The sequence below is a fragment of the Grammomys surdaster genome, unplaced genomic scaffold, assembly GCF_004785775.1.
Source record: "Grammomys surdaster isolate TR1022 unplaced genomic scaffold, NIH_TR_1.0 126219, whole genome shotgun sequence".
NCBI lineage: Eukaryota > Metazoa > Chordata > Mammalia > Rodentia > Muridae > Grammomys > Grammomys surdaster.
Window position 1 is genome coordinate 3,098,543 of NW_021621022.1, and position 13,798 is coordinate 3,112,340.

Consider the following 13,798-nt stretch of genomic DNA (forward strand, 5'->3'; position numbering starts at 1 on the left):
CTGTGGAAACAACAGGCTTTCCTGTGGCTCGGGCCTTTCATCCAGGGGGCACTGTGAAGCAGGCTCCTTGAGCCACACACACCTCCCCTGAGACAGGACTGAGGGGAGTGGGGAAGAAGGAGGTGTAACCACTGTGATTGTGCAGGGAGGGTTCCATCGCTCCCCCAGAGCCTGAAGGGCATATGTCTGTGTGTCTGTTTATTTTATAGAAGACATATTCATGTTCAGGGAAGTGAATTCTTGCCTCTGCTGAAGGGCAGGACTGAAATGTTAAAGGGCCAGATTTAAATCTGTTTCTCCTGTTCCTTCTCAAGTAGACATCTTCATGACAGAAAAGATGCAGGCTACCTGTTTCAGAGAGTCAAGACAAGTATCTTGGAGCCCTCAGCTCCTGTCATAGAGTCACAGCATCTCTGTGTCTCCATAACTCATTGTAAAGAGAAGACATGGACCCAAGGAGGTGAGGCAACTTAACTCACACACCTTTAGCACTTTCTGGGTCTTGCTCAGGGCAAGTGGTCAAGAGAGAGCTTGTAGGTAAATGGGGAAGGGAGATAGAACAGGTTGTCTGATCCATCGCCTAGGGCTCCAGGTCTGTCTGCCTCTTAGCTGGGATTAGGTAGGGTGAGGTAGGTTGGAGTCAGACCCATGCCCACAGCAGGTTAGAATTGACTCCAACTGACTCCAGCTGGTGCTACTTGGGATTCAGGCTGGCAGTCTCCTGGATAGAGGTGAAGCAACCGGAACAAGAATCACCCCTTCCACATAGCTTTTACCCATCAGAGTTGTGACCTGACTAGAAACCTTCAGTATCTGCTGACTCCTGCTGGGGCTGCGTCTGACCCCAAGTCTCTACTGCCCATGTTCTCAAGTAATTGATTAATATTTCACTTTAATTCCAGACCCATAGGAAAGTTGCCTACCTACTCCAGAGAGGCCCCATGTCCTTCCCCATCCCCATAGGCACCCATCGTTTCTATCCTCTGCTTCCTTGACCTCAACAGCACTGAGCCCAAGGGAAGGAAAGCGAAAGGCAGGGAGGGCTGAAGTTCCTGGAGTTGTTAAGAGCAAAGGTTTTCATTTCAAATCATGGCATCTGCAGCGCTGGGCAACAAGAAACCTCACTTCCCTTAAAAAGTTCCCTGACCTTTCTGATGGTGTCCAGAACTTGACAAGCATTCAATACGATATTTTGGCCAGGTATGGTGCCTCATGCCTATATGCCCAGCACCTGAAAGGCAAGAGGATTAAGAGTTTGAAGCCAATCTGGAGTACATAGTGAGACTGGATCTCAAAGCCAAAACAAACAAAAAAGGTCCAGAGCAGTAGGATGCATTAGGTATTGGTCCTCAATCATGGGATTGCAATGGTGGGCTCCTCAGAGCATTTACAAAACCAAAAAGTATAGAAGCAGTGGACTCAATGGGTGACAGGAAGAAACAAGATGACATAGTGGGGTGAAGATGACCAGAGATCAGCCTGGAGTGCCATGATTACCATTTGGTTTCAGGGTGTCTCCTAAGGCTTCATGTGTTAACTTATAATCCCCCTTGTGAGGATAAAAACATCATTTGGCTGTGATGTGTTAAAGGAGGTACTTTCGGAGGTGACTAGACGGTTACCAGGTAGAATCTACATGAATGAATCCTGGTGGCTTCATACCAAGAGGGGAAGAGACCAGGAGAGATACACAGGCTCCCTGCTTCTTACTGTATGTTGGAAACTTGGTCCCCAATGGAATGACATTAATAGGTAGTTGAACATTTAATAAGTGTGGCCTTGTCCGATTAGGTCACTGGAAGTATTGCCATTGGAAGGGGGTCAATGTACTTCTCATGGGATCTCTCAAGTTTTCTCAAGAGTACACTGTTATAAAAAAGTAAGGCTAGTCCTCTGTGAAAGCCTCTCCCTTCCCTTTCCACTCCCTTTCTCATGTGCTCCCTGCATGATGAAAATCCATCCGCTCAGAAAGCATGCAGCCAAGCATCAAAAGGCCCTCTCCTAAGGCTGAGCCAATGGGGACAACTGATCTTAGACTTCCAGGCTCCAAAAGAGTTGAGTTAAACAGACATGTTTTCTTTGTAAGTGCCCTGCTTCAGATGTTTTGTTATAGGAACAGAAAACAAACCATTGAGGGTTATTAAATGTCTGTTTACCCTTATGTCCTTTGAGCTAAGGACATAGCTTCTATTGACCATATCTCTAGCTCTTTTTCCCTCCTACTTCTGATAGCAGTTAAACAATAGAAAGCACCAGGAGGGGATCAGAAAGAAAGGGGAGAGAGAGTCTTTGCTCCACCATTTCGAGCCCAGCCATAGCCTTGGCCTTGATTGCATTTATCTGCTCACGTTCCTTGCATTCTTTAGCTCTGGGGCTCCTGACCCAATGGTGCCATTTCCTCTCCTGCCAGACAGGTATGTAGCCAAAGCTTTCCACTGGCCATGTCTCTTAGGCACATCTCTGTAGGATACAGTTTGGACTCAGAGCACAGTGTCTGTGTCTCCTCCCTAAACAATCTCCAGATAGTTAACCTTTGATGCTGACTCTCACTGTCAGAGTGACCTCTGAAGCTTTGGGACACTCAGTACTGAGCTACCTTACAGTAACCACCCAAGTCCCAGCCCAAGAAGTGACCAGTAGAAAGTGATCTGACTGGTGGGCCTATCAATCTCACAGACCTTAAATACTGTCAGAGCCCTCTGGGCCCCCCATACTCACCCTAGGGATTGGGCATCAGGTCAAGCACAGACTGAAAACCTCAGGACCCTTGTGCCCTGATTGTTTATCCTTCACTCGTATATTCATTCAATAGACACTTTCCGAGCACCAACAATGTAATAGTGCTACATTGCACTATGTACTGGGGACTCTTGAATCCCTCCTGACCTGGTAGGGGAAATAAACCAGATGTGCCCACAGCTGTACAGGATTGACCAGTTTGTAGACGAGAGAAGTAGAAATAAGTCACTCTGGGAATCAGGAAGACAAGGACATGGAGGTGGGACACAGAGTCCTCTGCTTTGTGTGTTATATGGAAGTATCTGTATAAATTCATTAACTAGGTTAGTGCCTCCTACCATACCTTATCCCCTGGGAAATGTTATGTCACTCACCCTCATACTGGGATGGAGCTAAGCCTTGAAGGTTGGACAATTGCCCAGCAAATGTCAGGTACAGAGACTATTTCTCCAGCCTCTTCTGTATCCATATAGGACAGAAAACTGCTTCCATATATTTCCAGAATATTCCAGAATATACTTTCATATATTTCCAAGAAAAGGCTGAAGTAGAATGTTCTAGATGGGCTACCCCTATCCTCAGTGAAGTATCATGGAATATTACCCACTTCAAGCTGACCCAAGCAGGGACAGTGAACGTTTCCCAGTGTCTGCTGCCCATGGAGGCTACAGGTTGCTTCGGGTCACTCAGTAGACGGACGATGGGACTCTCAAGACTGGACTCTCCCAGGCCTCACCCCGGTCTCCTCCTGGGCTCTGCCCCACCTCTGTCTCTTTCCTTCCTCACCGGGACTTGGCCTCTAGTGGCCTCAAGGGCGACCTCGACCACAGTGAGAAGCATGATGACAAAATGACAAAAACATTCTTGAGGAAATGAGGCTCTCTGCTCGGAGGCCACAGCGGTGTCAGAGTCACTTGCTATGCTGCTGCCATGGAACCATTCCAAGCACTCCAGGCTGTTCCCCCTTCCTGTTTAGACTTCAAATTATTGTCCCCAGGGTGCAGAACCTTTTGGGGCCCATGGTCCTTGGTTTTTACACACCAGCATGGCTGCACACATTGTGCAGAAGCAGGCTAGGGAAGAAGCTGTGTAACCATCTGGGAACTGGCTCTGGCATAGCCTCTGCCACTTAAGACCAGGGCACAGGGGAGAACATGGCACTCTGCCAAGCCACTGGTTTTTTTTCTCTTTGAGGCGTTTTCCCAGCCTTCTGGCATCATAGGAACGGTAGGACAGGCTGAAATAACATGGCTAAATATGCACAGGCCCACACCTGGGTCTTGATCCCAGTTCCATCTTGCAACACCATGCTTTGCTCTGAAGTTGTCATGGTGCCCAGCTGTGGTTGGCTGCTTGTAGACAACCCACCTCCCCCAGATCCTTCTATCACCGCCATCACATCAAACAAGTTCCCTTCAGTGAAGTGATTGCAGGCCTCAACTTTACTCTGCTGCATAGATGTGTACCTTCCCAAGCTCTGACGGGGGGTGGGGCCCTCCTTTTAGAGTCTCAGATACCCCTAGACCTAAGGTCATGATGGGGCATCATGTGATTGCCACCCAGCTATGCCCAGTGGATGACCCCAGTGAGTTCTGGATCTGTCTGAAAAATATAGACTGAAAGTTTGTAGCATCTCAGTGCTTGGGCCTTACCCCAAACACAAAAGTCCAGGGTTTGCAGGTAGAATCTAGCAGTTCACTGCTGCAACAGCTTTGGGAGCCTTCTATGACACAGAGGCAGGCCTCTCCCACTAGCTGTATTGCCTCTTCCTCCAGAATCTTCCTGAGCCTGGGGTTCTTGAATTCCCCCTGCATAAAAGCTGCAGCTACCTCCTAGTTGGTAACTAACGGCTTCTGCTGCAGGCCTTACAGTCATGGCTCTTTGACCCTGATTGTTTTGAATTGTTTTTGTCTAGCAAATATATAATTTTATGTGTCTGTGGATGTGTGCACACATGTACATGTGTGTGTGTATACATGCATGTGTGCATATATGCTATGGAACACATGTGGAGATCAGACGACAACTTAAAAAAGTCATGTCTTTGTGTAAGGTGAGGTCCTGGGATCAAACTCAAGTCATCAGGGCTAGCTGCAAGATCTGCTGAGCCATCTCATTGGCCCATCTCGATTTTTGAGGCAGGCTTTTTTATGAGTACTAAGGACTTACCAAATTGGAAGGCTGGTTGGCTTCCACGAAGCCTCAGGGATTCTCCAGTTTCTTTGAGATAATGAGCCCATGCCACAATACCTGACTTAGTACAGGTTCTGGAGATCAAACTCATGTCCTTATGACTGTGTAGCAAACACCTTGGCTGAGCCATCTTGCCCAGCCCCAACGTACTATCTTTTGAAAGCTATATTTTTATTTTCTGCATGACAGATATCTATTTAACTCAATGATTTGGGACACATGGCCAACCCCTGTGGCACCATGATCCCAGTCAAGGAAACAGACACATCAGTGCCTCTCAGAGCCTCCTGGGGTTCTTTCATAGCTGATGGTTAAGTTTTTTATGTCAGTAGTAAGAACAGGAGACTCAGCTCTGCCAATAGATCCTTCTTGACCCAGGCGCCTGCTGACCATAGTCCCTGAGACACAGCAGCTATAAGATCTCTAATCCCTGTCACTTTCTGAAAAAGGCCCTTGTTGATCTGGGCATGTTGACTTTTGCTGTCTTGTTCCATATTTTCTCTTGTTGGTGGTGAGTGGATGACTCTTCAAGCCTCTTTGTGTTGCTTGCCTGAGGTGGCTGTCTCCTCACAACTGGCTTTCCCTGCCCTGTAGGTTTCTTCATGACTGGGAGATGCTGTAACCTGGAACATCACCTAGAGATGATTCTTTGACCTTGGATTGTTCTCTGGCCATTTCTCCTTATACTGCAGTGTGGAGAGGTTTCAGCAGCAGGTTCACAGCCTATTTTGAGACTTCTTCATGTACTAAGTCATAAATGGGGTGGGATCTCTGTTGTTGATTCCTGGTGCATCTGCTCAGGCTCAAGAAAGCTTCAGCATTCAATGCTGTTTTCCTGAGTTTTGATGACTGCTCAAATGTCTTTTAAAAGCCCTGCCAGGTTCTCTGTGTGCACACTCGAGTGTGCGTGTGCGTGTGTGTGTGTATTCATTACATATTTCTATGTGTAGGTAGTGTGAGCTTGTACATGTGTGTGGAGGCTAATGGACAACCTCAAGACTTTCCTCAGTCCTCATCCATCTGTCTTTGGTTTTTGAGACAGTGTCTCTCACTTGCCTGGAACTGACTAGGATGGCCAGCAAACCGGGAGGATCTCCTGTCTCTACTTCTCCAGTACTGAAATTACAAGTGAACACCATTATACATTTTACACATATACTAGGCTGTTCCTCCTTCTCTCTTCTTTTGCATAAGCTCTGAGAATTGAACCTCATGCTTACAAGGCAAGTACTTACCTAAGCTGTTATTAATGCTCAGTTCTGCCCCTTACCTCATGGCTAACTGCCCCCCCCAGTCCACCCATTCTGACCTCCCCACTTCCCCCTATTCCTTACTATTGATATTTTCATCTTGATGCCCTTGGCTCCATCTTGTAACTATTCACTGGCCCATAGGTTCATGCACATCTCTATCTTCCATAGCTCCCTCAGCCCTGGCAGCTACAGGATATCTTCTTTCTTCAGCTGTATACACACACACACACACACACACACACACACACACATAGTGGGCCACAGTCAGGTTCCATCTCTACTCTCCCTTCTTTCTCTTTTGGTTGTACCCCCCCAAATCTCCCCACTGTACAGATCCCTTGGCATCATTTACTCTGCTCACATTTGTCAGACGCCTCAGTATGCCAAGTCCAGGGCACAGACACACACAGTCTCACTTCCTGCCTTTGAAGAGCTCAGGCCAGACTGTGCATCTCACTTGTCTTTTAAGTCCCCTAAGTAGATGCCATGCCTGTGGCCGGCTTCCCCTACAGATAAGCTGTCTAGAGAATACTGGCAAGTCTGGCCGGGTGGAGGGCAGGAAGATGTTCCGACACTGGTCTTGTTTTGCTTTTCGGCAGTTTCCAGGGATTCTCCTTCCTGTGCCAGTATCAGGCTTTTTCCTGTCCGAGGTGTCTTTTCCTTAGTTGTCATAGATGTGATTTTCCTTTCTCAACAGTTAGGAGCCTCTTCCTAGTAACTACAGATGAAGAGAGAGAGAGAGAGAGAGAGAGAGAGAGAGAGAGAGAGAGAGAGACTGACTTAGCGTTTTCCTGGCTAAATCATACACCATTGGGTCCCATGGATGCCCTGAGCTTTCTCTAGTGTCCTCTCTGCTCTCTGCTCCCCTCTCCCTAATTTGAGCCCTGGATCTTGGGGGGATCTGTAGGTGGGCATCAGAGGGCCAAAATGCTGAATTTATCAGTATATGTAGGAAAGAAAGGGACTTCTTTTGGTTTTATAGTTTCCCCTCTCCTTGTGACAGAAGTTGAGAATATGATCCAGGACTAATGTCTTTGTATTTCTCAGGACTCATTCAGGGAGACTGTGTGCAGGCCTTCCCCAGGTGATCCCTGTATAATAACTCCAGTGGTCTTTAGCTCAGCACCCATCTTATGGTTGAGGTCGTAGAAACAGAGGAGCCAAGCAGCTGCTAGCCAGCTCCTAGCAGAGCCAAGCTGAGTCAGGAAACAGCAGGTCTCTCAAGTGTCAAAGGTGACCACCAAGTTCAGGAGTTTTCTTTTCCTCTCTGAGTGATTAAGTCCGTGAGGTGGGTGTCTATCCCTCCACCGTGTGTCTCATTTCTGTTTGGCCATCGTCTGATACACAGGTGCCAATCAGTGTTTGTGGCAGGTTTGTGAGCGTCACATCTGCTCTCATCCAGTCACTTAGCCAGGAGCTACAAACTGAGTGTCAAGGACACATTCTACCACATAGACCCGGTCTTCTTCCCCTGAACTCTCTCTCACCAGCTTGGCTATGGGAAAATATCCTGCACTGAGTAGCCTTTCTTAAAAGGCAGTTTATCCTAGCCCTATCCCAATTGCTTTGTTTTAAAGATGTATTTAATTCATGTGTATGTATCTGTGTCTGGGTGCTCTCAGAGGCCAGAAGGGAGCAGAAGATCCCCTGGAGCTAGCGTTATGGGCAGTTGTAAGGTGCCTGGTATGGGTGCTTTAAACTGCACTCTGGTCCTCTGGAAAAGCAGTGAGTGCTCTTAACCACTGAGCCATCCCTGCAGCCAGAAGCCCACTTAGTTTTTTAAAGTTGTATTTGTTATTAGTGTGTAGAAGGAAGCACATGTATACCACAGAATGTGTAAGGAGGTCAGAGGACAACTTTGAGAGTTGATTTTCTCCTACTGTGAGTTCTAGGGATTGAATTTGGCTTCTGAGGCAAGCACTTAGGCACTAGGCCACCTCACAAGTCTCACTTATTTTGAGCTGTTTAAGTTCAGGGACTTTCTTGGTATCTCAAAATGGCCTTGAACTTGTCATCTACTAAGCTCTAGGATCATAGATGAGTGACATCACCACCTGCACAGCCTTTCTTTTTAAAATTCAATTTAAAAAGACATTTTATAATCTTATTTATTTATTTATTTATTTATTTATTTATTTATTTATGTGAGTACACTGCAGCTGTCTTCAGACACACCAGAAGAAGGTATCGGATCCCATTACAGATGGTTGTGAGCCACCATGTAGTTACTGGGAATTGAACTCAGGACCTCTGGAAGAGCAGTCAGTGTTCTTAACCACTGAGCCATCTCTCCAGCCCTGCATTTTATAATTTTTAATTGTTGTAAAATATGCAAACGTTAAAAGCTCCCATGTGACCTTCTCAAGGCTTCGTTCAGTGGTGTAGAGCCTGTTTATGTTCTTGCACAGGTCATCTCTACCACCGTCGCTGGAAGTCGCTTACTTTTCCAAGCTGAAACTTCATATCACTAGATGTCAACTCCTCATTCCTCATCTCCTCCCTGGCTGTAGCCCTCATTCCACCCCCTCTCTACAGGCACTGCTTAAAAGTGGAGTCACACAGCTCTCATCCAGCCATGACTGGCTTATTTCACTTAGCACAGTGTCCTCTAGGCTCATGCAGGTGTCATGAATGTGTCAGAATGGTGATTTCGAAGCTCACTAATAATTCTGTTCTGTGGACAGATCATGTGGTGCTTATCCCTCCATCTGTGAATGGGTACTTGGGTGGTTTCCAGTTTCTATCTCCTGTGAATAGACCTCTATGGACATTGCTGCACATATCTCTTTCAGATCCGGCTTCTGGTTGCTCTGGGTATGTCACAAGTGGAATTTCTGGGTTCTGTGCTAATTCTACAGTTAATGTAGTGATCTTCTGCCACACTGCTTTGTTAGGGCCTGTACTGCTTTATATTCCATAATGGATATGTGTTCACTGCACTTGGTCATTGTCAGCCTTCAACACAAAGATATTCCACACACACATTTCAAAATCCCTGAAATTTAGATACAGCTTGTTATTAATACAATATCCTAGCTCATCAAGAATTCTATCCCTTTCTTTCCTAGAGGATCATAAAATTATATCAATCTCCTTGTAACTGTGGTGGAGTTGAGACACTGGAAGACTGTACTAAAATGATCAAGTGGCCCCTTATGGCCTATTCAGACCCTTGAAGCAATGAGGACCCCAAGAAGGACTTAGTTCCTTGCTAAGTGACAGTCTGTGGCTCTTTCTGCCTCCGGGAGCCAAGTGTCCTGTTACCTACAGCTTCAGGCATCTGTGTGTAAACCCATCAGCTGTTCAAGGTCTCCATAATGTCTCTTCCTCCTGTCTAACCCCTTTAGTTCTGGCAGTGAGGTCACTGTCTCTTGTCCCTGCCTATGTTTTCTCTCAACCTACTTACTCTGTTCCTGAATCTATCTTGTTTGTTGTTCGCTGGCCTCCAGCCCCTCCCTGAGCTCAGCCCATATCCAGGTTTCTAGCCCGCAAAACTGTTTCCTCCCCCAGGCCCTCAGACTCACCCAGCCCAATTCCTCCTTCGGCCTGTTACCTTTTTGAGTATTTCCTGTGGTTTCTATTTTTTCTCCCTTAATCTGTTTTTCTCCGATCCACCTCTCCACGCCCCCAAACTGGAAGCCTCTGCTTTCTGTCCACTTCCCCTGAAATCCCCGCACCCTTCCGCCCTCTCCATCCTTCCTGACTCCACCCCTCCAGGCAGACTCAGTGTCTTCTGGCCCTGGGATTCCCTGGAATACTTCATCACCAGTGGTGGGGCCATACAGACTGTGTTACCAAGATCATTTGCTGCAGATTCCCAGCAAGACACTGACTCCCAGGTGGCCCTCGCACCACCCCTTGAGCCTCCAGGGGCTTGAAAACTGAGGCAGAGCCCCTTGCTCCCATAATCAACTGGACTCTGCATTGTCTGTGGGACCCTGCCATTTTCCTGGAGGGACTCTGTACTAGTTCCATCTATGTGGCCACTAACTGGGAGAACAGAGTGCTACTGTTAGAACAGGGGTGCTGGGAAACACAGTCTCACTATCCATCACCCCTGGACCTTTATGTGAATGTTAACATCAAAAAAAGTGGTCTTCTCTGTGCTGAATTAGAAAGAACTTCTTAGTTCTGCGATTGTGGGTTCCTCCTTCATGCTACTAGAAGAGGAACCCACAGGAATAGGTCATCCTGACTGGACCAGCATCAGCTTGGCCAGTGAAGAAGGGTAATATTTCTCAAGGCTCCTACTAAGAGGGAGGATAAAGATCAAGAAAGGGTGGGAAATTAAGATGCACTATTTGTGTTGGCCAGTGCCTGACCCTTTGCATCACCTGTGAAGATCTACCTGTAGGAAAGGGCACTTAAACCTGTGGTACGTGAGGCACCTAGGAGAGCTAACCGGGGTCTTAACCCACCTTGCAGCACAAGCGCTTTCCAAACTAGCTGTAGCTTCTGTGTCCATTGAAATGTGGGTGTTTCCTGATGCTGATGCTGCTCTTTGGCTAGCCAACACCATATGTAAGGCTTGAATCCCATGACATACACCCCAACTCATATTCATCAAGCGAGAGTTTCTGGCTCTTGTTACTGAACAGTCCACGTTCAAGGACCATTTGAGTCTTTCCCATTCAAAACTACTTGCTGTTTTCTCCCAGTCACCCATTCATTCAATCATTCATTCATTCATTCTTATATTCACCTAGGATATCACAACATCTGCTGTCTTGGGCTCTACACTAGGTTAGGGAAACACAAAGACTAAAAATCTATAGCCATTCATCATAATGCGTCTACTGGACACATGAGTGTGCAGGTCTTGTGTTCCTGTAACCCAATATACAGGCTAGAACAGAAGATGTTCAGTAATCTCTGATGAACATGATTGAGCAAACAGCCAGGCAACACAAGAGAGACTTGAAGGGGAAGGACTCAAAAGATTTATCACATTTCTTCAAAGAAGAGATTCTTCCTGGTTGGTGTGCCTATAAGTTCCACTTGTTAGTGACTCCCACAGAACTTAGGGTTCACCTTCCCTCACTGTGTTGACAAGGATCAGTGCCACCTCTTCCAGTGATTCCTTCCACAGTGTCTCCTTCATAGATATCAGCTGGATAGTTCTGCTCTTCCAGCTCCTTCTTCTGGGGCTGAGATTCCTTATAAAGTATGTGTATGGTCACACATGTGTAATGCGTATGTATGTCCATAGAAGTATGCTCGAGTGTGTCTGAGGGTGTGACTGGCATACTGGGTCCGTGTGTATGGATGGTATGAGGGGATGTGTGCTGCTGGACGTGTCTATGCAGTGCCCTGCACAATACTGTCACACTAGTGCGGGACATTTACTGAGAGAGTTGGGAATTGCCAGCTCTGATTTGGGACTTAGGATCTTGCAAGTCATGAAACCTGTTTAATGATCAGAAATTCCAGTTTCCTTGACTATGCTCTGGTCTCCTGTGTACGCAGGATTACAGGGGCAGGAGTCCTATTTATTGGGGATGTTAGAGGACATGGTGATATTGGGCAACACCAATGCTGAAGACATGATGGTACTGGGAACATGGTGATACCAATTATACCAAGGGACACAGTGGTGCTGGGGACATGATGATATCAGGGACATGGTTATGTTGGAGGATACAGAGATGCTGTGGGACATAGTGATGCCAGAGAACATGCTAACTGAAGGGTATGATCATATTTGGGATAGAGTGAACCTCTGGAGCATAGTGACATTGTGGGGCATGGTAGACATGATGATTCCAGTAGACATGGTGATTCTAGGGACATACTGCTGTGGTAGACATGCTGGTACTAGAGACATGACAATGCCCACAAACACGGTGGTGCTGGGGACACTATGGTGCTTCCTTTCTCTCTGGGTTCATCAGCAAAGGCTGTAGTTGTGAGTTAAAATAAACATCAAGAGGGACAAATAAATAGCCGCTGTGGATAGGTATGGGGGGAGGGGTGATAACTGTGTCTGGAGCTGTAGTACCATTGGCTGGAGATCTAATGAGAGCAGCTTGTAGGGATTAGAGGGGAGGAAGGAGGTTGCATGAGCTAATTATACATCTGCCCAGAGATGAGAGGATTACAAGGCTCCTTTGTGCCCCATGGTTTTAAAATGGAGGGACAAGTCTCTTTTCTGTCCAACAAATGGGGCTAAATAAAGAGCAGTGCCAACAAGGATTGAGGTGTGCCCTTGGGAGTCATTCATGCTACTACAAGTGTCTATTGTGTCACTGAGCACTCTCGAGTGAAAAATCATCCTCTAACCCCATTGGCTCAGGTCCTAGATAACTGACAGGTCCAGCTCCCAGCAGGAAGCTCTATGAGGGTCAGGGTTATTCATCCACCTTTATTTTCCAGGCAGAAGTCTGGGAGCCCTGGAGAGTGTGAGTTCTGTTTCCCAGATGGGATGCTGAGAAAGGTACTGGCCAGGAGGGAGAAGCTGGAGGAGATGCTGTCCTAAGAATGGTGGCTGCTCCCACAGTATGGGGTGGAGAGGGCTCAATAAGGAGAACAGCCACGGTGGGGTGCAGGAGGGCAGGGTCACCTGACTGGAGAACCTTGAGTATTTCTGTGAGAAGAGGCAGGGCCAGGGGACACAGGAAGGTTTTTTCTGCAGATGCCAGGGAGCCCAGGATGGCTTGGGAATACAAGAAAACACCAGGTTTCAGAGCAACCTGACTGCTACAGGCAGAACAGAGTATCTGGGACAGGAGAGGTACACAGGTTTTGCAAGAGTCCTATGGGAGGTATCAGGGATGCACATCGTGGGATAGTGGGAGCAGAAATGGTCAGTGGGGATAGGTCTGTGCCTCGGTCTCTCCTGCCGGTGCAGCAAGCTAAGATAGCCACTCACGAGGTTCATCGCCCATCTTGAAAAGACTTTAGAGGAGGTGTTAAAGACAGCTTTTAAGTGTTGTGTTTTTAAAAACGTTTTTCATTTAGTGTGTGTGCATGTGTGTGCGCGTGCATGTGTGTATATACACCCATGAAAGTCAGAAAATAACTTACAGGAGTAGTTTTTTTTTATCCACCATGTGGGTCCCAGAGATCAAACTCAGCTCATCCGGCTCTGCAGCAAATACCTTTACCCAAGAGCAAAGGGTCGAAAGTCTTTATTCTCTTCTCTAGCAGTTTTTTCTTGCCCTCTTCTGCCAAGCTGGGGTCACCTTGCTGAGATCCATAACTTGTTTTTAATATCAAATCAGACAACAGTCTAATAAGGAAGACACGGGATATGAAGTGATGGGTCCTGCTTTTGATTACATAGACAAGGGTTTCCAGGCTCTTTGTCCTATCCCCTGTCTCTAGAGTGCTTGGGGCCAGTGCTTGAACCCTAGCCCTCCACCTGACAGCTGGAGTGCAGAGAGACGGGGATCTCCCAGGTGCATGGGGAGATCACAGAGGAGGGACTCCTCCTGCCCAGAGCTCTTGACTCCATGTCCCGCATCCTACCTCTGATGTTCCATCTTTATTCTCTACCTATATTTTAGAAGAGACAACATGAGGACATTCAGGGGATGCCAGCTTGGCAGGAGAGGACAAGAGAATCAGGAAGAGAAGAGAAGAGAAGAGAAGAGAAGAGAAGAGAAGAGAAGAGA